Source organism: Thalassophryne amazonica, chromosome 14, assembly GCF_902500255.1.
Source record: "Thalassophryne amazonica chromosome 14, fThaAma1.1, whole genome shotgun sequence".
Classification (NCBI taxonomy): domain Eukaryota; kingdom Metazoa; phylum Chordata; class Actinopteri; order Batrachoidiformes; family Batrachoididae; genus Thalassophryne; species Thalassophryne amazonica.
This window is the reverse complement of record NC_047116.1, coordinates 39,044,453-39,072,059: the sequence shown is the minus strand read 5'-3', so window position 1 is coordinate 39,072,059 and position 27,607 is coordinate 39,044,453. Positions and strand designations below refer to the sequence as shown.

At 41.2% G+C, this 27,607-nt stretch overlaps 1 protein-coding gene and 1 long non-coding RNA gene across 2 annotated transcripts in view; both read left to right on the top strand.

Annotated features, from left to right (window-relative positions):
* LOC117525342 (receptor tyrosine-protein kinase erbB-4-like) overlaps positions 1 to 27,607 on the top strand; it is a 1,053,282-nt gene that overhangs the window by 296,433 nt on the left and 729,242 nt on the right. The window lies entirely within an intron of this gene.
* Positions 104 to 23,279, top strand: LOC117525343. The gene is made up of 3 exons (XR_004565014.1): positions 104 to 116; positions 9,937 to 9,941; positions 23,175 to 23,279. It is a non-coding gene; the product is annotated as an uncharacterized LOC117525343 (long non-coding RNA).

Here is a 27,607-nt window from a genome sequence, read left to right as displayed (position 1 = left end):
GAGGAAACTAGAGTCAACGTCTGTGACCGAACTGTAAGAAACCGCCTAAAGGAAATGGGATTTAAATACAGAAAAGCTAAATGAAAGCCATCAACACCTAAACAGAAAAAAACAAGGTTACAATGGGCTAAGGAAAAGCAATCGTGGACTGTGGATGACTGGATGAAAGTCATATTCAGTGATGAATCTCGAATCTGTATTGGGCAAGGTGATGATGCTGGAACTTTTGTTTGGTGCCGTTCCAATGAGATTTATAAAGATGACTGCCTGAAGAGAACATGTAAATTTCCACAGTCATTGATGATATGGGGCTGCATGTCAGGTAAAGGCACTGGGGAGATGGCTGTCATTACATCATCAATAAATGCACAAGTGTACATTGATATTTTGGACACTTTTTTTATCCCATCAATTGAAAGGATGTTTGGGGATGATGAAATCATTTTTCAAGATGATAATGCATCTTGCCATAGAGCAAAAACTGTGAAAACATTCCTTGCAAAAAGACACATAGGGTCAATGTCATGGCCTGCAAATAGTCCGGATCTTAATCCAATTGAAAATCTTTGGTGGAAGTTGAAGAAAATGGTCCATGACAAGGCTCCAACCTGCAAAGCTGATCTGGCAACAGCAATCAAAGAAAGTTGAAGCCAGATTGATGAAGAGTACTGTTTGTCACTCATTAAGTCCATGCCTCAGAGACTGCAAGCTGTTATAAAAGCCAGAGGTGGTGCAACAAAATACTAGTGATTTGTTGGAGCGTTCTTTTGTTTTTCATGATTCCATAATTTTTTCCTCAGAATTGAGTGATTCCATATTTTTTTTTCCCTCTGCTTGGTCTAAAAAAGTAACCCTTACTGACTGCCACAATTATTTTTCCTGATTTCTTATAGTGTTTCTTAAAGCCAGAAAGTTGCCATTTGAAATGACTTTAGTTTTGTGTCATGTCTGTGATCTGCTTTTTTCTACAAAATTAAACAACTGAATGAACATCCTCCGAGGCCGGTGATTCCATAATTTTTGCCAGGGTTTGTATATATGCTGTTAAAGTTAACTGTGACAAGAATGTATTAACCCAAATTACTTTCACTCACTCACTCACTCATCTTCAACCGCTTACTCTAACTGAGGGTCACAGGGGGCTGGAGCCTATCCCAGCAGCCGTAGCACATCAGATGAGGTACACCCTGGGCAGGATGCCAGTCTGTTGCAGGACCACAAATAGACAAACAAACATTCACACGCAAACTTAGGGACAATTTAATGTTTCCAATCAACCTAATCTACATGTCTTTGGATGAGGGAGGAGGCCAGAGCACCTGGAGTGAACCCACGCAAACATGGGGAGAATATGCAAGCTCCACACACAAAAAAGCCACAGCTGGGAATCAGTCCCATGACCTTCTTGCTGTGAAGCAACATTGTTAACCACAAAGCCACTGTGCTGCCCCCAAATTCTATTTAACAATGTGCAATGTGCGCCTTCTGTGACCATTGGCCCACAATGTAGCTCAACATCATCAAGCCATTTGCCTTATTGAGGTTTCAAATCCCGTAAAATCTCGTAAAAAGAGTTCGCCACTCTGTGAGATGTCAGTAACATTGAGAAATGCATTGAAACGCTGTGATAATGTTGCACTTTAACCACTGCACACGGACAACAGCATTAACATCGCAACATAAACCTCTTTGTATATTGTCGTGAATATACTATCTGGGTTTTTAGATGTTGTTATTGTGTATGTTTTATGTAAACATGCGAGAATCTCAGGTTGTTTCTGAGTTATTTTCAATGTGAATCGCTGTGAGCCGCGATCGCTTCCTGTTCATGTCATTCTGGGGGAAAGTGAAGTTTGCTCTTTAACATCCTGCTTATTGTCCTTTACAAGACTGTTTGTTCCAGAGCAATACATGTAAAATGTCTGAAATTAAGTTTGCATTTATGAAGTTCCACGTAGATTAAATGTAGCCAACGCTGATTATTTTGAATATTTGTTTTAGCAAGTTTTCAAGGTCTCCTGCATGCAGTCTCTTATTAACGTGATGAAAAACATAAAAAAATACATTTTGGAAATATAATATTCATTTATAATTGTCTTCATGTGGATTCTCTAAGCTGTTTAGTATGTGTGTGTGTGTGTGTGTAATTATACCTTCCTGAGCTATTGTCTGAAAACTGGTGTTTTGTTAAAAAGATGAAACTGCAGCCTTGTTCCATCAACTACAGAGGGATAAATGCTGCAAGCGAGTTGCTTTTTGATGTGTGAGATTAAAGGGATTTAGCAACTTGAATAAATTCTCGTCTGGACGCTCCTGAGGGTTGTCTGAAAGAGAACGGGATGCGGAAAGCTTCTCTATTTCTCTTCTCTCCCATCCTGTCTGTCAGCCTGATGAACATAAGTCTTAATGAAAACAATTTCTCCTCTAATTTTAACTGAGGCTGTGTCTCACACACTGCATGAATGAGGAGTTTGAATGCAGCTGGTGATGTTTGTGATGCACTGTCATAGAGTATACCAAGAAGCAGCGATGCATTTGCACATTGTTGCCTCCCTCTGATGATTTGAGGAAGAAACCTCAAGCAGACCAGAGTCAAAGAGGTGACCCTCTGCTTGGGCCATGCTACCAACACACTTGACAATACAAATATACAGGAAATTTTGGGAGTCCATGCTGGTGTCCGGGATGGGAGGCTGGCTGGGGAGGGGGTTGGGTCGACAGATCCTCTTTATTTCATGACCATTGCAGAAGAAGACACTCACTCTCACTTCTGGATGGAGCCACACCTCGAAAGAGAGAAAAACCAGAAACAGGTGACAGAAAGACGACAAATAAGGTATAATTTGTCAGCATTTAGCAACAAGAAAAACAGAAGAAATACTAAGGTGATCGCCTTCCACTCACCCTAAGCTTCACTAAAAGACCCAGACTTTAGATAAAGTTGAGGCCGCGACCCATTCTGTTTACTAATAAAATGAATTTAAAAGGGTCGGAAGCATAGTACCATACTATGCCAGTACGCTGGCCATACAAAAGGTTAAATAAGTGCATCTTAAGTCTGGACTTGAAAGTGTCTACAGAATCTGACTGTTTTATTCATGTAGCGAGTTCATTCCACAGAACAGGGGCATGATAAGAGAAAGCTCTGTGACCTACAGACTTTTTATTCACCCTAATGACACAAAGTAGTCCTGCACCCTGAGAATGCAGAGCCCGGGCTGGTATGTAGGGTTTAATTAGGTAAGCTAAGTAAGGAGGTGCTAGTCTGTGAATAATTTTATAGGTTAATTGCAGAACCTTAATATTGGTATACTAACAATACCAACTGCACTTAGTTGGGCTTTCCTCCATGTACAGGAAGGATTGCGGAACCAAACTCCAAGTATGTGACTGGACACTCTCATTTTCCAGAATTACCCCAGCTGAGAGGGGCCAGGTGGCTGTGGAGATATTCACTAGTTTGGCTGAGTGCCATTATTTTGGCGTTTTCCTGTGGAATGAGACGGAATATGCTGTGTGAATGTTTGTTGCATATGCACCAAACAGCAGTTCGGAGTGCCCGGCCATCTCAGAAACTTTTCATGGGATCCTGGAAAAGGTCACTTCTGGGGATTTCTTTGTTCGACTGGGTGAATTCAGTGGTCCCATTTTCAATGATGGTGAAATTTGGAGGGAAGTGATTGGGAGAAACATCCCCATGATCTGAAAATTGAGTGGAGATTGTTGTGGGACTTCTGTACTAGTCATGGATTGTCCATCAAAAACACTTTGTTGGAGCCTATTAGTGTTCAGAAGTACACTTGGTACCAGAGCACCCTATATGACAGGTTGATTATTGATTTTGTATGTCTTCAGACTTGTGACAGTGTGTCTTGGACATTCAGGTGAAGAAAGGAGCAGAGCTGTCATCTGATCACGTGGTGGTGTGTAGGATCAGATGGTGGAAGAACAGGGCCTTTTGTGTCTGGTTGGCATAAAGGTCCCTGGAATTGACAGATTGGTACCAGCCGGCATCAGTGGTTGCTGAGACAAAAACACGGATGTGGGAGGAGTTTGGAAAGTGTGTGGAGAATGACTTTCAGTCAACCTGAAAGTTCTTAGCCCGGGCTGGATTCAAAGGGTGGAGGACTGCTTACCTGGGCTGGAATACCACCTGGTGGTGGAAGGAGCACTTTGAGGATTTCCTCAATCCTACTCACATGCTGTTCTTAGTTGAGGCAGATGGAAGACTCTAGTGGATCTAGTGCCATCTCCCAGGTGGAAATCACTGAAGATGTCAGGATTTGCCCTATGATGCTGAAGTCTCTGGATGATGTTATGCTGTCATGGTTGCCAAACCTGTACAATGTTGTATGGTAGTCTGTTAAAGTACAGTACCAGTGGTGGTTCCTATTTTTTTTTAAAAAGGGGACTGGAGAATACCTTCCAATTATAGAACAGTCACACTTCTCAGTCTCTGGGAAAGCCTACGCCAGGGTGCTTAGAAAGAAGACTTGGATTGATAGATGAATCTTGTATTCAGGAGGAGCAATGCCCATTCCGTCTTGGACATGGAATGGCAGACCAGCTCTCACACATATTTCAGAGAGTGCTTGGGAATATGCCCAACCAGTCTACATGTATTTAGTGTACCTGGAAAAGGTGTAAGACCACGTATTTCAAAGTGCCATGCTGGGTTGTAGGTATATGCAGTACCTGGGCCGCTGCAACGTGTGATCTATATGACCAAAGTAGGAGTTGTGACTACACTCGAGCTCAAATGGATAGAAATGGGCCTTCTTCTCTTATTCAGGGCACAGCAGCCTTAAATCTTGATATTTCTCCCTTTTCGCCCTGGACAATGTGTTCCGTCAGGACACTCAGCTCCCCCATGAAAAGTGTCCTTGCTGCCCTGGATGTGACAACCACATGTGGTCTGAGCCTGGCAGCAATTGCAATGTCCTATCCAGGTCCTCCTGCTTCGACTCGTCCTGTGAACCAGAGATGTGGGTTTTGACATCATCCCATCCAGTACAACATGACACATGCTTGTGTTTTGTTTTAAGTCTCCTCTTGCTGAACATTATTGTGCCTCTGATGATTCTTTTCATCCTTCATGTAGCTGAAGCACAGATCAAGAGAGCGGTGTCGTGCTTTATGTGTAAACAAAGGAATTAAAGCACACACCCCGGTGTTCTCTTCAAACCTTTCTGTATGAAAATCAAGTAATCTCTCTGTCATCATTATCTTTTTACTGATCACAAAGAGCAAACAAAGCTTAATCTTCAGAACAATTCAAAAGTCGCAGTCTTTTTTTTTTCAACCTGTGCAAAAATTGACACTGGCAATAAGAACTTTGTTGAATGCACCGGCAAAGTTTGCATCGCTTTTGCCCAAACGAGTGTCTTCGAACACAGCACTTCTTTGCAAATCTGACTTGTGGTTAAGGGATTGATTGCGCACCCTGTGTTCTGCGTCCTTCTTTTTCATCAGCCGATTGATTTATCGCTGATTGATGAAAGCTCTCGCTTCTCTTCCCATATGAGGATGGATCATATTGAGTGCTACGGTTCGTTCTCATGGCCTAAATCTATGCACGCATGAATGAGCGGGGTACAAATGCATCTTTTGCGTGCATGTATATGTGTGTGCATTTCGAACGTGTGGTTTGAATGCAAGCTCGACTGCACAGTGCAGGCAGTGCTCGTGGGTTAAGCGAGGTTGTGCTCCAGCTGAAATGAAGCCAAATTTGTGTGCCACTGTGTGTGTGTTTTACAAAATTAAGAAGATGAATATAATGGCTTTACGAGGACCGCTTCCACTTATAAACAGACAGTTTGACACAAATTTATTTTGCCGTTTCCCTTCATCTTCGTACTCAGACATATACACACATGATGTGTTTAGATCATGGAGGTCACACACAGCTGGAGAGTGATCATTTAAAAAATGGACGTTTACACACCAAGTGTGTTTTTGATTTCTGCAATCAGCCTTCCAGCAACATCGATACTCTGATATTTTTCGCTCCACTAACCCTCGTTCAGTGCTGGTGTTTTATTCCCTTTGTTGTTGTTGGCACATGAAGATTGCTCAGTCACAAATTTCCTCAATAACTTGCTGTTTCAGGTTTCCCACAGAGATGGTTTCAAAGGGATCTGTGCCACTGGAAGAATGTGCACTGCATAGTGACACCTGTCTGCATTTATAGTTGTACAGTTCCTCTCAAAAACACTCAAGACGTGTAATCCTACATGTCAAAAACCATTCATGTGGAAGCATAGTTTATGTTTGTACCATAAAAACAGAGCCAGAAAAGACCCGGCATGTTAGGGCTGATGTTCCAGCACACTGATATACGTATATCAAGTCTGGGAACAGGTGCTGCCGCTGCGATCTATCCAGAGTCCTGGATAGATGTACGTGGTGTGTCCATAAAGTAACGGTCCTTTTTATTTTTTTTTTAAACTATATGGATTTCATTCATATGTTTTTACGTCAGACATGCTTGAACCCTCGTGCGCATGCGTGAGTTTTTCCACGCCTGTCGGTGACGTCATTCGCCTGTGAGCACGCCTTGTGGAAGGGGTGGTCCCGCCCCCTCGTCGGATTTTCATTGTCTGGAAATGGCGGAATGAAAAGGACTTTTTTTCCATCAGAATTTTTTCAGAAGCTGTTAGAGACAGGCACCTGGAAACCATTCGAAAAAGTTATCTGGCTTTTGGTGAAAATTTTACGGGCTTCACAGAGAATAAGGACTTTAACTACAGCTTTAAGGACCCCTTTAAGGACGGTCGGTGAGCCGCGCTCCGAGCTGCAACGTCGCGGCACAAACCACTGGATCATTTCTAAGCTGATGGCTCTGTGGATACGAAACCATCGTGTGCTCTTTCTCTGGTTATCACAAGAGCTGGACATTGGCCATTTTCCGGCAGATTTCACTTTTAACAAGAGATTTTGTCATGGAAAGCCGCGCGGAGGCTTCACGCGTCACGACCGATTCCCTGATGAAGCGAGACAAAGGAACACCTCCATTTCGGAGTGTTAGAGGACAAGTTTGGACATGTCTAGCTCTCCACAAGTTCTCTTATACGCACTCGACTGGTAAGCACTGAAAGCCAACAGCTTGTGAAAAAATTCTGATGGAAAAAAAGTCCTTTTCATTCCGCCATTTCCAGACAATGAAAATCCGACGAGGGGGCGGGACCACTCCTTCCACAAGGCGTGCTCACAGGCGAATGACGTCACCGACAGGCATGGAAAAACTCACGCATGCGCACGAGGGTTCAAGCATGTCTGACGTAAAAACATATGAATGAAATCCATATAGTTTTTAAAAAAAATAAAAAGGACCGTTACTTTATGGACACACCACGTACACACTCTTGATTCAATTCCAATTTATTACATTTATATAGCACAAAATCACAACAAAGTTGCCTCAAGGTGCTTCACACAAGTAAGGTCTAACCTTACCAACCCCCAGAGCAAGAACACAGGCGACAGTGGTAAGGAAAAACTCTCTCTGATGATATTGAGGAAGAAACCTCAAGCAGAAATCATTTTTTTGTTTAGTCATTTCAACATTTATTCACATCCTCAGTGACTATGTTAATGATTTTAATGTTGTAATCTAGACAAAGTAATTCTTAAAATATGAATTTGACTATTCTAGTGATTGAGAATACTTTGAAACTGGGCACCGTAGTTTCGTTTGAGGGCGGGCGCCAAATGGGTAAAATATGACTCATATGACATAATTTCTCTACTTCCAGGGGAAAAAAAAGACATTTTCTCTGAGTTTTTTTTTTTGGAAAATTACATGCAAACAAAGTGAAAATGCAAAGAAAAAGTGATTATGTGGTGGGAAAGTGGACATTTGTTGCAGTTTGTTTATGAAGTGGAGGACAAACATGTCGAGGTGGTTTTTGCAGGCGAGAGAACGGAGCTACTTTGGTTAGCTGTGTAGGCTAACACTTACCAACACGACGTCTCCCATCTGCCTCATCTTCCCTTCTCCACTGGGAAATGAAAAAAAAAAAAACTTTTCGCAACTGCTTCGGTGATTGCAGCCGAAAACAAAACATACCGTATACCGTATTTTCCGCACCATAAGGCGCACCTAAAAGCCTTAAATTTTCACAAAAATCGACCATGCGCCCTATAATCCGGTGCGCCTTATGTGCACACTGAATTCCAAAATCTGTAAAAACGACCGACGTTGTCTTTGACCGTCGGAATATCAGACCATTTCCCGCTGACACAAGGACGTAATACGTAAAGTACGTACGCAAGCAGCGTAGAGTATCTACCCTGGCAGCGATAAACCAATCGGAGAACATTACTTAATACGTAAAGTACGTACGTTGGTAGCATAGAGTACGTACACTGCCAACGATAAACCAATCACAGAAGAGTCCATGAGTCCGTGGTACGTACACTTACCTCCGCCACTCCTCCGGTAGTTACCGTATACTACTGGTATCCTGCAAAACAACATTTGTTTGTCTAAGGACCCCCGAAAATGGCGCCAGCGAAGAGACATGCTTACGAGGCACAATTCAAACTGCAGGCTATCAGTTACACGGTTGTTCATGGGAATAGAGCAGCTGCGAGAGGAAACAAGAAAATGAACTGCGCCAAGTTAAAAAGACCAAACGGAGTTTCCGCAGAAACAAAGCGAGGTGGCCACAGCTAGAAGACCAACTGTTCAATTCAGACACAGAAGATTTGTGACAGAACCATAATAAAAAATAATGTGAGTACCATATTGTTAAATACCGGTATTTCAGAGTTGTTAAAAAGTTCAAATAAACTCACCGTTTTGCTTCCGTGACCTTTTTTTTTTTTTTTTTTTTTGTAGACTATATGTTTTAGCGTGCACCTTTTGTAAGGGTTAAGTACCCGCTAATTGAGGGTGCGCCTTATAATCCGGTGCACCTTATGGTGCGGAAAATACGGTGTGTGTATATATATATATATATATATATATATATATATATATATATATATATATATATATATACATTGCACAATGGGAGTGGAGGTCCCCATAAGTGGTCAAATCCTGGGTATCACACAGGGTTCAAATGAGACTGTGGTGCACCTGAAGGGCAGGGCTTCTTGTACCTGTGCAAGTGTCTTATTCACTGAAGTTTGACTTCATGGACATGTTTAATGATTCATTCATTTAAGCCCCCATCACACATAGCAAGAATGTGCAGGAACCAGGCCGAAACGGCAAATATTACCATCACTGGACACAGTCGGGAGGAAAAGAGGCATAGTCAGCAGTGTCAGAATGCATCCAGATTATCTCATCCACATCTGCATGCAAGTGTGTAACGCGCATGTGCGTGCATGCCCTGTGCATATGCATGGGGCTGAAATTATCACTCAGCTGTGTGTCTGTGTGTGTGTGTTCATTCATAAAGGCTGCATGAGCCTCTAAGCGTGCGCGTGCCTCTGGACACCGTAGCTGAAAGTTTGCTGGCAGTGGGCCAAGCAGTCACACCATGCGTCAGACGCAGCCTTTCCAGCGAACTTTAATTTATTTTTTTTCTTTTTTGCTCACTTCAGGAGCACAACACAACTCTGTACACCGTGATGTCAGTTGGATTATCATATGGGATTTAATTTTTGCAGCCAGGGTGAGGCTTTTCACCATAGGCTGTGCACTCTGCACTGTGAAAGGATTGTGGTTCCGTGCTGGACGCATTACTGTGCATGAGGCCACGGAGAGGTGCAGAGGCACACGATATGTTCTGTTTGATTGTGAGCTGTTTACATAGGCTGTATATGACGAATGTGTGCCACATACATGTTATTACATATCAACATTTCCTTTGCCCTTCCTGGCCAGGGTCCAGTGAAGGTGGACATCCCACCACATGCCGGCAGGCTTTGTTGTGACCGATCGATCTCAGAGCTCAATCAACCATGATCAGATCATTTCAGATGCTGTTTTGATACCGTCAGAATAGTATGTAGACTGCGATCAGATGATGCAACTGCATATAGACCGCCGTCAGATGTGCGTTCCATCTCAATGGCGCCAAGAGTGTTTTGAACATGTGCAACACACTCGGGACAGCCAAGTGAATGGTACCAAACATGTAGATGCTCACAGACTGCTGTCTGTTAAGCCCCATTTACACATAGACGGTAAGAGCTCCCGGAAGCATCCCGGAAGAGTTTTTGGCCGTCTTAAGGATCAAACGCCGTTGTTGACGCCAGCACTAGGGGGCGTGGCTTAGTTCCGGCTTTACCGGGAATCGTCGAAAACATTATTCAACATGTCGAATAATTCCGGGAGCGTTCCCGGAGAATTCGTGTGACAACGGAGAGAATGCGAACAACAGCGTTTGATATTTTTTAATCGCCGTTTCATCCTGCCCCTTCCTGTAGTGCCACAGTTTAACCAACGGCATGTAAAACGCGATAGAGCCCACATCGGCGTCCTCAACGGCGTTTTAACCGGCAACAGAGGCAGACAAAACGGTGGCGCTAGCGGACAGTACGCCATTCTAAACGCCACCTCCTGGTTAAAATGGTGTTCCAAACGGCCGATAGGCGGCGGTCAGTATAAAAACGCTAGCGGGCTGCATGCACTCGCGGCCAGCTCCAGATATTTTTGCAGAGTAGCTCCAGTATGCCTCCTAAAATAAAATTGGCAGTGGCAAGGACTTACCAAGAGGTCTGGTTCAGAAGCAGAGGGAAGGCCTGTGGTGGAGACAGAGCAACATGTTGAGGAGAGGGAAAGGAAGGAGAAGAAAAGGCTGAGGATGATCTCCCTCCCCCTGCAGTGACAGAGGCATGTATTCCTGCTGCTTCAGCCTATTATACTCTGGGGGCGGTTCCTATATGCAAAAGATCCTGGAGTAACGCAGGATTTGCCTGGATAAAATCCTGGCTATTAACGGGCGGTACACAGGGCATTATCGGCGGCAGCAGAACACCGCCGTTCTCACGCGTGTCTTAACCTGCGATTGTAAAGGATAGAACTGGGTAATAACCCCCGTTGCCTGATGTGTGCCAGATGCTACGGCGTCAAAACGCCGCTTTATTCGGCGGACTTAGCAGCGTTTTATCTGCGTATTTGCGGATAGTACGGCAGCCAAAACGCCGGCGAAATGCTCTGCCCCTTTCCACCACGAAAACATCCGGAACTACTGCAAACTTCGGTCTACGTACTGCCCGCCGACAAAACCGTCTATGTGTAAACTAGGCTTTAGTCTTTGGGCTGCAAGTCAATATTTCCCGATTGTGGCCGGATGTGTCATTCTGATACAATTCTGCCTCAATCAGCGTGTGATGGGAGGATTGATGTTAAATTATAACCAGAAACAGCTTTTTCAAATAATAAAATAGTTGCTCTTTAAAGAGCCTTTGCTGTATTTAGAAGCGGAGCAGCAGGTGTGAGTTTTCAGAGGCGACAGGTGAGGTGGACCCTCAGGACATTTAACCAGATGAAGGTCTCCTCTACACCTTTGACACCTTGGTGGAGTGTTTGGAGACACTTAACTCACATTTTGAAGAGCAGAGATTTTCTCTTCTCCCTTCTGGGCTTGAGGTTTTGTTATTCAGCTCAAACCCTGGAAGTTTTGAAGTGCATCTGTATTTGCAAGGTTCTGTGCACAGCAAATGTTGAAATGTTCCTGATGTGGGAGAAGTGAAGAAATAAGTTTCTTAAAATATAAAGAAACACAAAACAGTGCTGTGCTATTTTCTTTAAGGTCTGATTACTAGATAGTTAAAGATAAAGATAAACAAATTAAATAGAAAAATGTAAGCTATTTAAAGTTGAGACTATTGTGTAGATTTTTTTGGTAAAAATAAAAAGGTCAAACTATTTACAAATATAAAACATTCAGTCAGCATGAATGACCAATGTGATGCTGCACCAGTCAGCTAATCAGCTAACTGAAAAGTTATGTTTTATAACAATAAACCGATAAACCACCAAAAAAATTATTGGAAGCAACAACTAACCGATAACTTTCAATATTGTCTCCAATACAATGTCAGCTACCGACAAGCTGATTTTGAGTTTAAACACTGCCAACGTTTCTGACAGAATTTACAGTGATCACAAACCCAAACAGCCAATGAGCCAGCGCTTCTGTCTTTGTGCACCCTGCCCACTGCTGTAAGGAAGCGTCATTTACCTTGAGAGCATACAGTGGTCCAGCCATGAGGCAGAAGTCTTGAAAAGGAAAGCAGGTTTGACTTATGGTTTTGATTTATAAACCAAATTAATCCGCATAGTTTAACTACATTAATGTCAAGTCTGTCATTTGTACAAAGTGAAAATAAAACACATACATTTTAATTTTAAAATAATGTACACATTCTTAAGTTTTGAACATATTAACACACACACATGCCCAACTGCATTATGGGTAAACTGAGCCTCAATATAGCATAGTAACATAATGTGCCAGTATGTAATACGCCATCCAGTAGATGAGTCAAAATGCATAGAACACTGCCATCTACTGAATGGCAGTGTGAATGATGCCTGGTTATAATCACCTGGTTGTTGCTGCCTGGCTGAATCTCAACTTAACAAACAGAATTTTCAGTTTTGCAAATGCCTTTTTTGAACAAATGAAAAAAAAAACATATTTTACAAATACACATTTATTTTTAAAACCCATTACATTACTTTTTGTGTTGTTTAAATGAATCAACCAATCGGTAATCAAAGGCTCAGTTACCCATGATGTAGTTTAGCATATGTGTGTGTGAATATGTTCAAAACTTCAGAATTAGTGCATTATTTTAAAATTAAAAGTTATGTGTTATTTTTTCACTTTGTACAAATGACAGAGTTGACATTAATGTTGTTAAAGTATGTGGATTAATTTGGTTCATAAATCAAAACCATAAGTCAAACCTTCTTTCCTTTTGAGGACTTCGACCTCACGGCTAGACCGCTGTATGCTGTAAAGGGTAATGACTTTTGTTTTGTGTTTTTTGTTTTTTTTTTGTTTTTTGGCAGCTTGGCAGTCAGGTCCATTCTGCGGGGGTAGAGTTGAGCTCAGCTCCTCTTAGCTGCTTCACTGCTGCAAAATGCATAGCAGACAGGAACCAACAGGGTTTCTAAATGTTTTTCACCGTTACTATATAAAATACGTTAGCAGTCTAAAAGTCATCGGGCACCAAATTTATCGGAAGCTAATTGGTCCAGCTAATCTGCTAACAAAATAGTTAGCTTCGATAATTAGCAGTTAGCGGAAGTGTGCCCACAACTGCCAGTGGATTACCTGTGTTTGTGAGCTTGGACTGTGAGACAATTCTCATAAAAGAACACTGGACTCACAATGTCTGCCTGGCTGGTTGCTATCCAGGATCTAGTGCACCTTTGTAGTTCATGGATGTGACGAAGCATCCTCCCATGGACCAAGATTTGTCTTGGTCTCACTTTGGTTGTTGTGGACTTTTGTAATTAAATCTTACTCAATTTCTCAAGAATCTTTCTTGAGAAATTGAGTAAGATTTATCCTTAAAAAAGCTTATTTGAAATTCTTCACCACAACAGCAATGACAGGATTTAATTACAAGATCTGTTTTCAACAGGGAAGTGACTCCCTTAATGGAACCCATGATCTCTCAGCACATTTGATATTCACTTTTAATATTTGAATACAGTGGTCCCTCGTTTATCGCGGGAGTTATGTTCTAAAAATAGCCCGCAATAGGCGAAATCCGCAAAGTAGTCAGCGTTATTTTTTACAATTATTATAGATGTTTTAAGGCTGTAAAACCCCTCACTACACACTTTATACACTTTTCTCAAACAGGCATTAACATTTTCTCACTTTTCTCTCCTGTGTACACACTTTCAAAGTTCAAACCTTAGTAGAAAAATAAGTCCAGTATTATAGAATGAAACCAAAGATCAAAACCTGTTTTCAGGTCCAAACATTTGTTTGAGAAAAAAAATAGAATATTTTCCTATAAATAATTATGATGGCTTTTAGAACTAATGAATTTAATTGTAACGATCAACCTATGAGGTTGGACACATAAGAAGTTATTAATAGTGACTGACCAGTATTTCACAGTTCCTCTGATCGCGCCTCTTTCTCCTGGCTCCGCTGCGCAGCGTGTTTTTCCACTGAGTGACACCTCGGTGCAGGTGTCTTTTTCCGAGTGAAGAACGCAGTTATAGGTAGTTGTTGGCCCTCTTTTTTCTTCTGGGAGAGAAGATTATAAACAGACACACACAGAACACAATGCACGTGCTGTTTCTTCGCTCACTGCCTCCGGTGTTACCGTTGCAGGACGGATGCGGGACCCGCAAAGAATCCAAGTCATTAAAAAAATACAAACCTCTCTCAGTGGCCACGGAGCTCTGCGGCTGCAGTTACCGAGACCATGCAGCGCTGCGGATTTTTCTGCAAGAATTCTATCCTTGCGGGCTGCTGGCGCACTCTGCATCAAAACAGCCAGCGTAGTCTCTGGACCTGTTGCCAGATTTTGGCCGCAACTCTGCACAGCAGACAGGAGGGCAGTGTGAGTGGCCCGCTGCAGCGCTTACCGAGCCTGCAGACTCGATAAGCGCATAGGAGGCAGTGAGAGCAATCGCGGTGATGCCGACTGACCTGCCTGATGAGGACGCAGAACACAATGCGCTGTTAAAAAAAAAAAAAAAAAGAAGAAGAAGAAGAAGCATGTAAAATTGCACTAATAAAAATCTGCGACACTGCGAGGCCGCGAAAGGTGAACCGCGATATAGTGAGGAACCACTGTATTTCATCTTTCAAGAACACAGGTTAATAATCATGCAAACTAGAGTGAGAGGAAAAAAAAAAGCTTTATGATCATGTTTGTTGACATCACATAAAGAAGTCTGAGCTTCCACAGTGCAATGTACTGTAAGTAATAGTGACATATGTCTGCCTTTGGTGCTTGTTTCTTGTTTCTTTCCTTCTTTCTTTCTTTATTTTTTTGCATAATCATTCTCAGAGCGTTGATGCAAAATTTTGAGCACAGCCAAAGAACATAAAATCCAAGATGCTCTGTAACAGAAGAGAAAAAAAATGCAATCATTTTAATTTGGAAACTGGCTGCAAAGTTCTGGCAGAGCATTGTGCAGATTTCTCCTCACTGAGCAGGGTGATACACCTGCCTGAGACAACACAGATACAAGATAAACCTGCAGTTCAGACAGGTCTGACAAAGAGCGCCTGAGAACACATGCATACAGTAGGCAGGGCTCCAAGTATCACTCAGATTCGGAGACACATGCATGCTGCTCTGACAGCTTGGGGCAAATCGGTTTACATTTATCACCAAATCTCAGTTCACGCGCAAGTCGTTACATGTCCCGTCACGTGTATGACAACATTGTATTGCATTGACAGTTTGGCAAGTGTTTTGTATATACTATAATGAGGTTTTTGTAAAGATTTGATGCTTTCCTGTCAGCCTCCAAAAGAAAAAAAAACAAAACATTTTCTCGAGCATTTTGGATTCCTCACACACTTAAAAAGAAAAGACATAAAAAATAACCTTAAATCCTCAAAGAACAGAAAATACAAGTCTTCCCCAAATGGATAATCCACAAAGAGTAGAATACTGCTGAATTTGACAATCTTAAAACTGTTTCCTCTTCCAGTATGTTTTCCCCTTGAACAATCACAAGCTGCACAGAAAAAGTAGTTTGCTGCAGGTTTGTTTGTTTTTGAATTGTTACAAGAATCATTGTTACAAAAAAAAAAAAATCAAGTACAGAATAGGATAAAAATGTACTCATTTATATTGTTTTGTATGTTATTAGTGATCATACAAATTCAAATACAATGCATCCAGAATGTTTTCACGGCGCTTCACTTTTTCCACATTTTATGTTACAGCCTTATTCCAATAAATAAAGTAAATTAATTTTTCCCCCAATATGCAGCTCACAACACCCCATAATGACAACATGAAAAAGTCTTTTTTTTTTTTACACCCTTTGCTCAATACCTTGTTGATGCACCTTTGGCAGCAATTACAGCCTCAAGTCTTCTTGAATATGATGGCATGAGCTTAGTGCACCCATCTTTGGGCAGTTGTGCCCATTCCTCTTTGCAGCACCTCTCAAGCTCCAACAGGTTGGATGGGGACTGTTGGTGCACAGTCATTTTCAGATCTCTCCAGAGATGTTCAATCAGATTCAGATCTGGGCTCTGGCTGGGTCACTCAAGGTCATTCATAGAGTTGTCTTGAAGCCACTCCTTTTATATCTTGACTGTGTGCTTAGGGTCATTGTCCTGCTGAAAGATGAACCGTCGCCCCAGTCTGAGGTTGAGCGCTCTGGAGCAGGTTTTCATCCAGGATGTCTCTGTACATTGCTGAATTCATCTTTCACTCAATCCTGACTCGTCTCCCAGGTCCTGCCAATGAAAAACATCCCCACACCATGATGCTGCCACCACCATGTTTCACTGTAGGGATGGTGCCTGGTTTCCTCCAAACATGATGCCTGTCATTCACACCAAAGAGTTCAATCTTTGTCTCATCAGATCAGAGAATTTTGTTTCATGGTCTGAGAGTCCTTCAGGTGCCTTTTGGCAAACTCCAGGTGGGCTGCCATGTGCCTTTTACTAAGGAGTGGCTTCCATCTGGACACTCTTCCATACGCGCCTGATTGGTGGATTGCTGCAGAGATGGTTGTCCTTCTGGAAGATTCTACTCTCTCCACAGAGGAATGCTGGAGCTTCTTGGATTCTTGGTCACCTCCCTGAGTAAGGCCCTCCTCCCCTGAATTCTCAGTTTAGACAGGTGGCCAGCTGTAGGAAGAGTCCTGGTGGATCCAAACAGATGATGGAGGCCAGTGTGCTCATTGGGACCTTCAAAGCAGCAGAAATGTTTCTGTACCCTTCCCCAGATTTGTGCCTTGAGTCAATCCTGTCTTGAAGGTCGACAGACTATTTCTTTGACTTCATGCTTGGTTGATGCTCTGACATGCACTGTCAACTGTGGGACCTTATATGTAGACAGGTGTGTGTCTTTCCAACTCATGTCCAGTCAACTGAATTTTCCCCAGGTGGACTCCAGTGAAGCTGTAGAAACATCTCAAGGATGATCAGTGGAAACAGGATGCACCTGAGCTCAATTCTGAGCTTCATGTCAAAGGCTGTGAATACTTATAGTGAGTCAAATAAGTATTTCGTCCACTGTCGATTTTGCAAGTTTTCCCACCTGCAAAGAATGGAGAGGCCTCAAATTTTTATTGTAAGTTCACTTCAACTATGAGAGACAGAATCTAAAAAAAACCCTGAGAAAATTGCATTGTATTATTTAAAAAAAAATTAGCATTTTTTTTTTTTTTTTTTGCATGAAATAAGTATTTGATACAAAAGAAAAACAGACCTTAATATTTGGTACAGAAACCTTTTTTGCAATTACAGAGGTCAGACGTTTCCTGTAGTTCTTGACCAAATTTGCACACACTGCAACAGGGATTTTGGTCCACTCCTCCATACAGATCTTGTTGAGTTCAGGTCTGGAGACTGGCCAGGTCACTCCAGGACCTTGAAATTCTTCTTACGGAGCCCCTCCTTAGTTGTCCCGACTGTGTGTTTGGGGTCATTGTCATGTTGGAAGACCCAGCCATGACCCATCTTCAATGCTCTTACTGATGGAAGGAGGTTGTTTGCCAAAATCTCATGATACATGACCCCATCCATCCTCCCTTCAATACGGTGCAGTCGCCCTGTCCCCTTTGCAGAAGAGCACCCCAAAAATGATGTTTCCACCCCTCATGGTTCATGGTTGGGACAGTGTTCTTGGGGTTGTTCTGAACAGAGTTGATACCAAAAAGCTCTATTTTTGTCTCATCTGACCACATGACCTTCACCCATGCCTCGTCTGGAGCATCAGCAACATTTACACTTCATCCAAATGCATCCATAGAAAGTAAGAGAGGCAGGTCACTTCAGTCCAATGGGCCACATTCATTTCATGGCTATTTGGCTATTTGTAAAGTCCTAAACTGTGAATATGACAGATTTGCACAGATGTGCACAGACATAAACTCCATTAGCTTAAAAGATTCTGCCAATCAATTCCAACAGCTTCCTGTTAAATTAATAGCGAATGAAGATGCCCTTAAAAGGAATGAACTTTCCATTTGCCTTAACACGTCTTTCCTCAAATCCTCTCTAATGTCTTTAGTAGGATTTGATGAGGATTTAACAATAACTGCCATGTTGCCCATGGGGATCCATGGGCTCTAGATGGGGTAGTGTTTAGTATAAAATCGGTAGCTGACATTTTTCAAGGGCGGTAATAAATTAAGCAAAGCTTGTATAATGAGTTGGAAGAGTCCAGAATGTTTTTAGAAACATAGACCTCACCAAGTTTTAGAAGAGGAACTCAACCCTTTTATTTCCTGTTAATTATGTATTTTTTATGTTAATGTATTTCTAAATTACTTAGGTTCTTGTTATCATATACACACTAATTATTATTATTATTTTTATTATATTTTATTTTTACTTCTATTTTGTCATTTGATTTTTAAATGCACCGTAATGGAAATAAGTGTTTTTGCTTTGAGCTAATAGGATTAATAAATGGAATAGTTTTGACTGTGTTGAATGTTTGGTCTCCAAAATAAAGGTACACTACATCCATTGGATTCCATGACATGTGACATATGTTTCCCCATAACATAATAACTAAGGATGACACATGGTGCAAGCTGTTCTTTTTTGAAACCCTATTAACCAATAATTTGCACCACTTTTTACAAAAATTGGAGTAACCTTAACTTTTGACCCCTGTATAAACCGAAATTGTCACCATTCTTGCTGTTTTTACCCCATAACTCCAGAATATTCAGTCATAGATAGTCAAAACTATACCTTTTTGGAATCTTTATGATCAGACAAATAATGTGGTATAGTTTTCAATATGATTGGAGAATTTTTAATTTTTGACCCCGTTTAATTCCTCAATTGACTCCTACCTGGCAGCCTATTGAAAATTCAAGTGGCCAGTGGGTTTTTTCAAAATAATAATGTCTAAGGAATATTTGTGCTGAATTCGGTTCTTCTATCACCATTTGAATTATTCCACTGTCAATATTCTGTTATCTGCTGCACTATGTGGTATCCATTTATTTTTAACGTATTTACAATAATATTATGTGCTTACATTGAACTTCCTAAATAAAATCACTCACCGCACTCATGCTTTTAATATAAAGATGATTTACTGCCTCCTTCTGGAATGGCGTGTGACTCCAGAATGTAGTTAGCAAAAGTCATTGTTCAGTGTTGTTAGCTAATATCTGTAGCTTCTCCAAAAATATTAGCCCTATCAATGTTCCATTTTGGCAGCATTCATCCTACAACCAAAAATACATAAGTTTACCAAATGGCAAATGTCATCTCTTCACAGTTTCTCTGTGATCGAAGTTACACACATGCACACACGCATGTGCACACATAGGGCCTCATTTATCAACATTGCGTAAAAACAAGTGCAGATCTGAGCGCATAATTGGTCTAACAAGACACACGTGTGATTTATGAAACATTCGTATCTGACCAATCCCAGCGTACGAATGATCGGCTTTTGATAAATGCGGCGGCTGAATTTAATCATCATTACCATGGTACGCCCTTAAATATTCAGGGTATGTTGCCGTACGTTCGTTTGATAAATGAGGCCCATAGAGTTTTGTCTTTACCGTATCCTGCCACAAGTAGGTACTTCTAATTTCAGACAGGCAGAAGCAGACACAGTGGTGGAAGACCTCAAACACACCACAGGTTTCACTCATGGTACCAGCAACATGAGACTTAACTAAACTGACTAAACCAATTCAACTACAAAAACACAATAAATCAATGTCAGTAACAACACTGTTTAACATGAACCACAATAACAACATTTAAAACCCCAAAACTCTGAACTGCCATGGTGCATTGCAGCATAATGCCTATTGTTTAGTAGTTAGCTAAAAGTGATCATTTCTCCAAAAATATTGTTCCTATCAACATTCTGTTTTTGCAGCTTTCATCCCTCATCCAAGTAAGTAAGCAAGTATACCAAACGGGAAGTCTCAGCTCTCCCCAGGTGTTGCATCTTCAAAGCCAATACACACACACACACACACACACACACACACACACACACACACACACACACACACACACACACACACACACACACACACACACACACACACACACACATATGCACACAGAGGCCACTTGGTTATTATTACACAGATGTGAATGTTCCTGGAAACGTGGACACAAGTTGAAAAGCCATAAAGCAGGCTCTCTAAGGAAGGTACCAACTTTTTTTAATGGCATCGAGACCACTGTCAGGTTAATTGACAGTCTTTTCTATAGGCGTGTGATGGATTGCCTGATTAGCACCGCTGTTCCTCACAGATGGCAAACTAAATAGCAGACAGATGCCTCCTACCTCACTCTCTCAGCAGCTGCATGAGCTTCATGCACTGGTTCTGCTCCAGCATTCTGTTTGTCCTTTCTGTCTCTGCTGACTCCAATTCATTCTATATTCAGTAATCCATACACAGTGAAAACAGTTCCTTAGGTGCATCAGTATGGGCACCTTTATATTAACATTAAAATGACTTTTACATGTGCTATACCCATGACAACTCTGAAGGAGACGTACACCACTGTGGTTGGTGGAAGTGGGCATTCCAAATGTTTGTTTGTTGTATCACCAGTTCTACAGCTTGATGGTGGAGTGGAATAGACAAGGATTCTATTTCAAGAAAACAGGTCAAATCTAGTCTTGATTCTCCTATGTGCCTTCTGGCAACCTGTAGGTGAAATTTCACATCTTTTAAACAAAATCCTCCACTGTTCCACTGGAGAAGCTGTGTAACTGGTAATGCAACACACAAACGTTTCTCTATATGCAGTCTCATTGCATTCATGGTTATCCAGTGGATCTCATTTGGATATATGAGGGAACACCTTTAGTGAATAAAATTAATCAATTTCAATTTATTTTCATTTATATAGCGCCAAATCACAACAAAGTTGCCTCAAAGCGCTTCACACAAGTAAGGTCTAACCTTACCAACCCCCAGAGCAGCAGTGGTAAGGAAAAACTCCCTCTGAGGAAGAAACCTCAAGCAAACCAGACTCAAAGGGGTGACCCTCTGCTTGGGCCATGCTACAGACACAAATTACAGATCAATTCACAAAAAGAATACACAAGAAATGCCAGTGCACAGGACAGGAGAGTTTCAGAAACAGACACCACACCCATCTCTGGATGAAGGTGCACCCATGGATCCCCTCAGGCAATGCACTACTGTACCAAATAATGCCAAATCTACCAAAGACTGGAACTCAAAGAGTAACATTTTTTTTCCAAATTTATTGTAATGTCATATGCCATATCTCTTTCCATTGTGTGTTGTAAATACAGTAGCATTTACAGTAGTAGTAGGGGGTGGTGAAGGTCTAGTGGTTAAGGAGTTGGGCTTGAGACCAGAAGATCCTTGGTTCAAATCCCAGCCTGACTGGAAAATCGCTAAGGGCCCTTGGGCAAGGTCTTTAATTCCCTATTGCTCCCGGTGTGGCGTAAGCGCCTTGTATGGCAGCACCCTCACATCGGGATGAATGTGAGACATTATTTTTAAAGCGCTTTGAGTGTCTGATGCAGATGGAAAAGCGCGATATAAATGTAGTCCATTTAGTAGTTTATTTATAGGCTATTCTGTTCTTTTTTAAAAAGTCTGTGTCATTTGGTTTATGGTCAGGCGGTTGTGACCAATGACAGGTGCGGAGACGTTAGTCACGGTACCTGGCTTCAAACGCTCAATGACCCAAAACACACAGCCAGGGCAACTAAGGAGGGGCTCCATAATAAGTATTTCAAGGTCCTGGAGTGGCCTGGCCAGTCTCCAGACCTGAACTCAATAGAAAATCTTTGGTGGGAGCTGAAACGCCAAACCTGAAAGATCTAGAGAAGATCTGTATGGAGGAGTGGACCAAAATCCCTGCTGCAGTGTGTGCAAACCTGGTGAACAACTACAGGAAATGTTTGACCTCTGTAATTGCAAACAAAGGCTACTGTACCAAATATTAACATTGATTTTCTTTTTTTTTTTTTTTTTTTTTTTTAGATTCTGTCTCTCACAGTTGAAGTGTACCTACGATAAAAATTACAGACCTCTCCATTCTTTGTAGGTGGGAAAACCTGCAAAATTGACAGGGGGTCAAATCTGTTGTGTGGGCCACTGAAGAGGAGGTACTGCTGGCCCACCACCACAAGATGGCGCCCTGCTTGAAGTGCGGGCTTCAAGCACGAGAGGGCGTCGGAGCGACCGGGAGTGACAGCTGTCACTCATCATCCGTACCAGCTGTCACTCATCCACTACTCATCACCACCACCATAAAGGCCGGACTGCAACTCCACCTCCCCGCCGAGAAATCAGCTACCATTCAGGTAATTTCTCTGCTAAGCTTAACTGTGACTAATAGTCTGATCTCATTTGCAGCCGTTTTCCTGTGACGGTGTCCTTATCTGCGGTATTGGCGTTTGGTGTGGACTGCGACGGCTTCGCCTCACACCCCAAACCAGATAAGTGGTTTCACAGGAGCTGTACGAGTGTGTGATTGGAGGTGGAGGTTTTCCCTCCTAACTGTATACAGACTGTGGGATTACTGAGTGTGCGAACTCACACTCATCAGGACTGTCTCTGTTCTCTGCCAGCAGTACCGGGTCTGACTGCTGAAGACAGCAGCCACCTGGGGCGCAGGGCTTGGCGGCTCCGGTGTTCTTCAGCTCCGTTGGTGGTGGAAGCTGTGTGGGATCCGGCTCTTTTCTCGCCAGGCGTCTTCTATCGTCGAGCCTGCCCACACGTCACCTGGTGTATAATTGACATTCCACCATATTGTTATTGTCTGTACGTCGTTGTGCGATTCACAACATTAAATTGTTACTTTTGGCTTATCCATTGTCCGTTCATTAACGCCCCCTGTTGTGGGTCCGTGTCACGACACTTTCACAACAAAATCCTTATTTTCCCCACTGTATATGCAATAATCTATCTAATGTTCAATGCAAATAAATTAATTTCATCATGGAGACCACAACAGCCACAAGAGGCTAATTCATATGTTTTTTTTTTTGTTTTTTTTTTCATTCAGTTGCTTGGAATACCCCACAAAATACTATGGAGACAAAGGCAGGAGTAGACAAATTTACCTCTTACTGCTGCAAAAAATAATATTCACAATGTGTTGAAGTCACTACAATATTTTCTTTTTACTTCAACAAGTACATGTCAAACATCAACAGTCAAGCAAATGAAATGAAGGGGGTACTGTAACAGTGTTCCAAAGTTTTGTTTTGTTTTGTTTTACCTTTATAATGCTACCTTCCGGGCAAACAGGGTGTACAGTCGGCGGCGGAAAAAGTAACATTTTTTTCACCAAACTCAAAGCAATTTCCACCAAAACGAAGCTACAATCTGCAACAACACTTTTCTGCTCGAGGGATTCTATTTTGTGTGTTCGCACAGCTATCGAGACGAAAGTGAGGCCTTGGAGAAGCACTAGGAAGAGCATCCGTTTTAAAAATTTATGCCAAATCAACATGCACGTTCACACCGGATCCACTTTTTTTTAACTTTGATCACACATGGAAAAAGTAAAAACAAATTTAGTTTCAGTGTCTAAAGCCATTGGGCTTGTTGTTCCAGCCTTGAAGGAGTCTCCCCACCCTCAACGCCAAAAAGCAAGTTCAGTTCCGCCCATCTGCTCTAGCAGCAATAAAACTGTTCTGGAGAAACTGAATACAAGCCTTCGTTGTCATCTGTCACCCACTTGGGAGTCTGTGAATTGATTTTTTTGCTGTTTGTGGTGGGATCAAGGGTGCACAAATACTCAAAGATAATCTGACTGGAGCGTTAATGTGTAATGCGTGTGCACATTTGTGCACGTGAGAGTCTTTTCAGCATAGCGGGAGCTTGTTACAACAGCCAGTGCATCATTAATATTGTCTCCCACAGATGTACAATCATTCTTGACAAATCACTGGGGCCTGCCATCAGCAATATTACAGTCCTCGCTACACATCAGAAGTACACGTGTACCATAAAAAAAGAACACAAGATGATTTTTCTCCACAGTGGCAGAGGATTAGGGGTGAAAGACTCTTGGGTCACAGTGAGGACTAAGTATTTGCAGTACAAACTAGGCCTGCTTTGTTATGTGAAACTAATCAAGCTTTGATGCGTTTCTTCTCCTCGTAGCTCCTTGCATTCTTCCCCCCGCCTGCAGCCCGGCAGTCGCCTGTCCGCTCATCCAATTACCCCGAAGCATGCCTTTGTTCTATCTCGCTTGGATGAATATAGTTTTTATTGTATTTTTCAATAAAGGCCAGTGCACTTTTTGGATAAAGTAGTCAGCCAAATAGCTTCATCTCACATTAGATGTGGAAATGGGCAATGGAAAACTCACACCGTGCTAATGCACTAATGGTTTTAACCTGCGCGTATGACTTCTGCCGACTCGCTAATCCATCCTGTCGCTCTACTGGCTTGGAAAGCATGTGTAATATTCAGTCCACAGAGTAATCACGGGACGCAGATGGGGCCAGAGCTTGTCGTGTCTGAGGTTTCTCGCAAGTGGCCTTTGCAAATGCCACCAACAATGATGGGTCGGCGAGAACTCCAGCACCATCTCTGCATGCCTGACCAACCCAGGCGCTCATGTGTCAAGTGCTGGACTTGCAGGGAAATGATATTTGTAATCCAATCATATCTTGTCAGGTCAAATCTGCCCCACTTATATGAAGTGCTTTTTTTTTAATGTTATGTGACATGATAAAGGAAATATTAGGATAGCTGCTAAATTTAACAGAGCCAATAAGGGTATAGAGCACATATATGCAGAGACGTTCATAAACTGAGGAATATGAGAGAAGATAACACAGGTACAAATAAGTATACATCATTTGAAATTATATGCCTGAGCTATTAAATTTTGTATACTCAAACAAAATGTACTGAACACTGTTGGCCAATCGCAGAAAATTAAAGCCATAATGTCTCAAGCAGTCCCTTCTGAATTCTGACATTCATTAAATTTAAACAATTAACATTAACAATAATTGTAATATAAATGTTAATTTATGCTTAATTAACATAAACAATATGTATAACGCTTCATTCATGTAGCAGCCTCGCTGAGGAGGCCTGCTTTATTCCTCGCCGTCATAGGTCATGGTGGTAATATTGCTGCTAAATGTTCGCGCAGTCTCCCACACTGAATACCCAGAGATATCATGCACAAAGTAACGGTCAGTTCTGACATTGCCTCAGTTCACTGATTCCATCTTCTATCGTCTCACATGAGGATTGGAGGAGGTCTACCCTACTATGGTCATGTTCGTGTCTACTCTGGTACTACTACCTTAGTATGGCAGATGGCAACTATCGTATTTACATTGTCAGTGATACAGGAAGTCCATGCAAAGCAGATTGTGTCATTGCAAACGATGCCATATCACTGCAACCTATAATGCACAGTTAATGTAAACAATAATATTTCTTCCAAAGCCATGTACATTCTGTTTATGTACAGATATGATGTCAGTCATGGGCAGATACTTGTATTGGCCTTAGCTAAAGACCAGGGTCTCCAAATTGAATGAGAGTGCAACCTGACCCAACATACCAAATGTCTCAACCTTCAGTGAATTCTTGAATAGTGGGTACTATAATGGTATAATAGTGGGTACTATAACAAGTATAATAGTGAGTACAATAATAGTGCTATAACACTATGTAACTAATTTTTATTTTTGTTTTGTTCCTGGGTACACAGTGTGTTTTCCCAACCTGTTATGCCTTAAATAAATAGAAAATAGCTGTTATTCCACAGAAACTTTGCTTCTGTGATCAGAACAATAATATTTTGAAATTTGTCTGTTTTCAAGAATATTCTCAGTTCACCTTCACTACTACTGAGTAGTATTCTAGAATATTCTTTAATTGCTAGAACTGTCCAGAATTTTCTAGAAGTTTCCAGAATTATCTAGAAATTTCAAGAAACTTTTAGAACTTTCTAGAACATTAAAAAAATAAAATCAAAGTTTGTGCTGAATGTAGTCATTTTGCAATAGACTTTAGACATAAGCAGTTGAAATATAACACTTAGAAGCCAGGAACAAAAATTGTTACATAGTGTAATAGTGGGTACTATAATGGGTATAATAGGGAGTACTATAATAGTGCCTTAATAGTGGGTACTATATCAGGTATAATAGTGAGTACTATAATAGTGTGATAATAGTGGATACTATAATAGTGCTACAACAGTGGGTACTATAATAATGCTATAATAGTTGGTACTATAATGAGTATAATAGTGAGTACTATAATAGTGTTATAATAGTGGATATGATAGGTATAATAGTGAGTACTATAATAGTCCTATAATAGTGGGTACTATAACAGGTATAATATTAGATACAATAATAGTCCTATAATAGTGGGTACTAGAAAGGGTATAATATTGGGTACTATAATAGTACTATAATAGTAGTTACAATAATATGTGTAATAGTGAGTACAATAATAGTGCTATAATTGCGGGTACTATAACAGGTATAATAGTGAGTACTTTAATAGTGCTATAAGAGTGGGTGGTATAACAGGTATAATAGTGCTATAATTGTGAATACTATAACAGGGATAATAGTGAGTACAGTAATAGTGCTATAATAGTGGGTACTATAACAGGTATAATAGTGAGTACAATAATAGTGCTATAATAGTGGGTACTATAGTAGTGCTATAATAGTGGGTACTGTAATGTGTATAATAATGGGCACTATAATAGGTACCATAATAGTGGGTACTTTCAACAAATACATATCCTTTTGTTATTATGTCATGTTGTTCTGATTTTCTGTTTCTGTTTCTTCACCTTTATAAAACTTAATAAAAACATTGTAACTGTTAGAATGGCCTAAGCAGTGGATCACCCCTCTGAGTCTGGTCTGCTTGAGGTTTCTTCCTCAATATCATCAGAGGGAGCTCTTCTTTCCCACCATCACCTGTGTGCTTGCTTTAGGGGTTGGTCAGGTTAAACCTTACTTGTGTGAAGCGCCTTGAGGCAGCTATGTGATTTAGCACTATATAAAATTAAATAAATTGTAATAAATTAAATTGGAATTAAAATTTGTTTGTAATTAAAATTCCATTAGGAATAAGCTGTGGATTGATGTGGAGGTGCACCAACTGAAATTTGGTAAAACAACCAACATTTGTCAACAACGTGGCATTTTAGTTATTTGTGCTGGAATGAAAAGTGGTTGAAGATGAGTGAGTGATGAGTGAATGACCTATTGGTATGAAAGCAACCTAAAGGGTTGAAGTGCAGTTGATTCATTGTCTACCAGAGGTGTCAAGTAACGAAGTACAAATACTTCGTTACTGTACTTAAGTACACTTTTTAGGTATCTATACTTTACTCCTTTACTTATTTTTCTGCCTACTTCTGACTTCTACTCATTACATTTTCACACAAGTATCTGTACTTTCTATTCCTTACATTTTTAAAACAAACAGCCTCGTTACTCTTGGCTTCAGTTTAATGTTTATATATATTTCACGTCATGT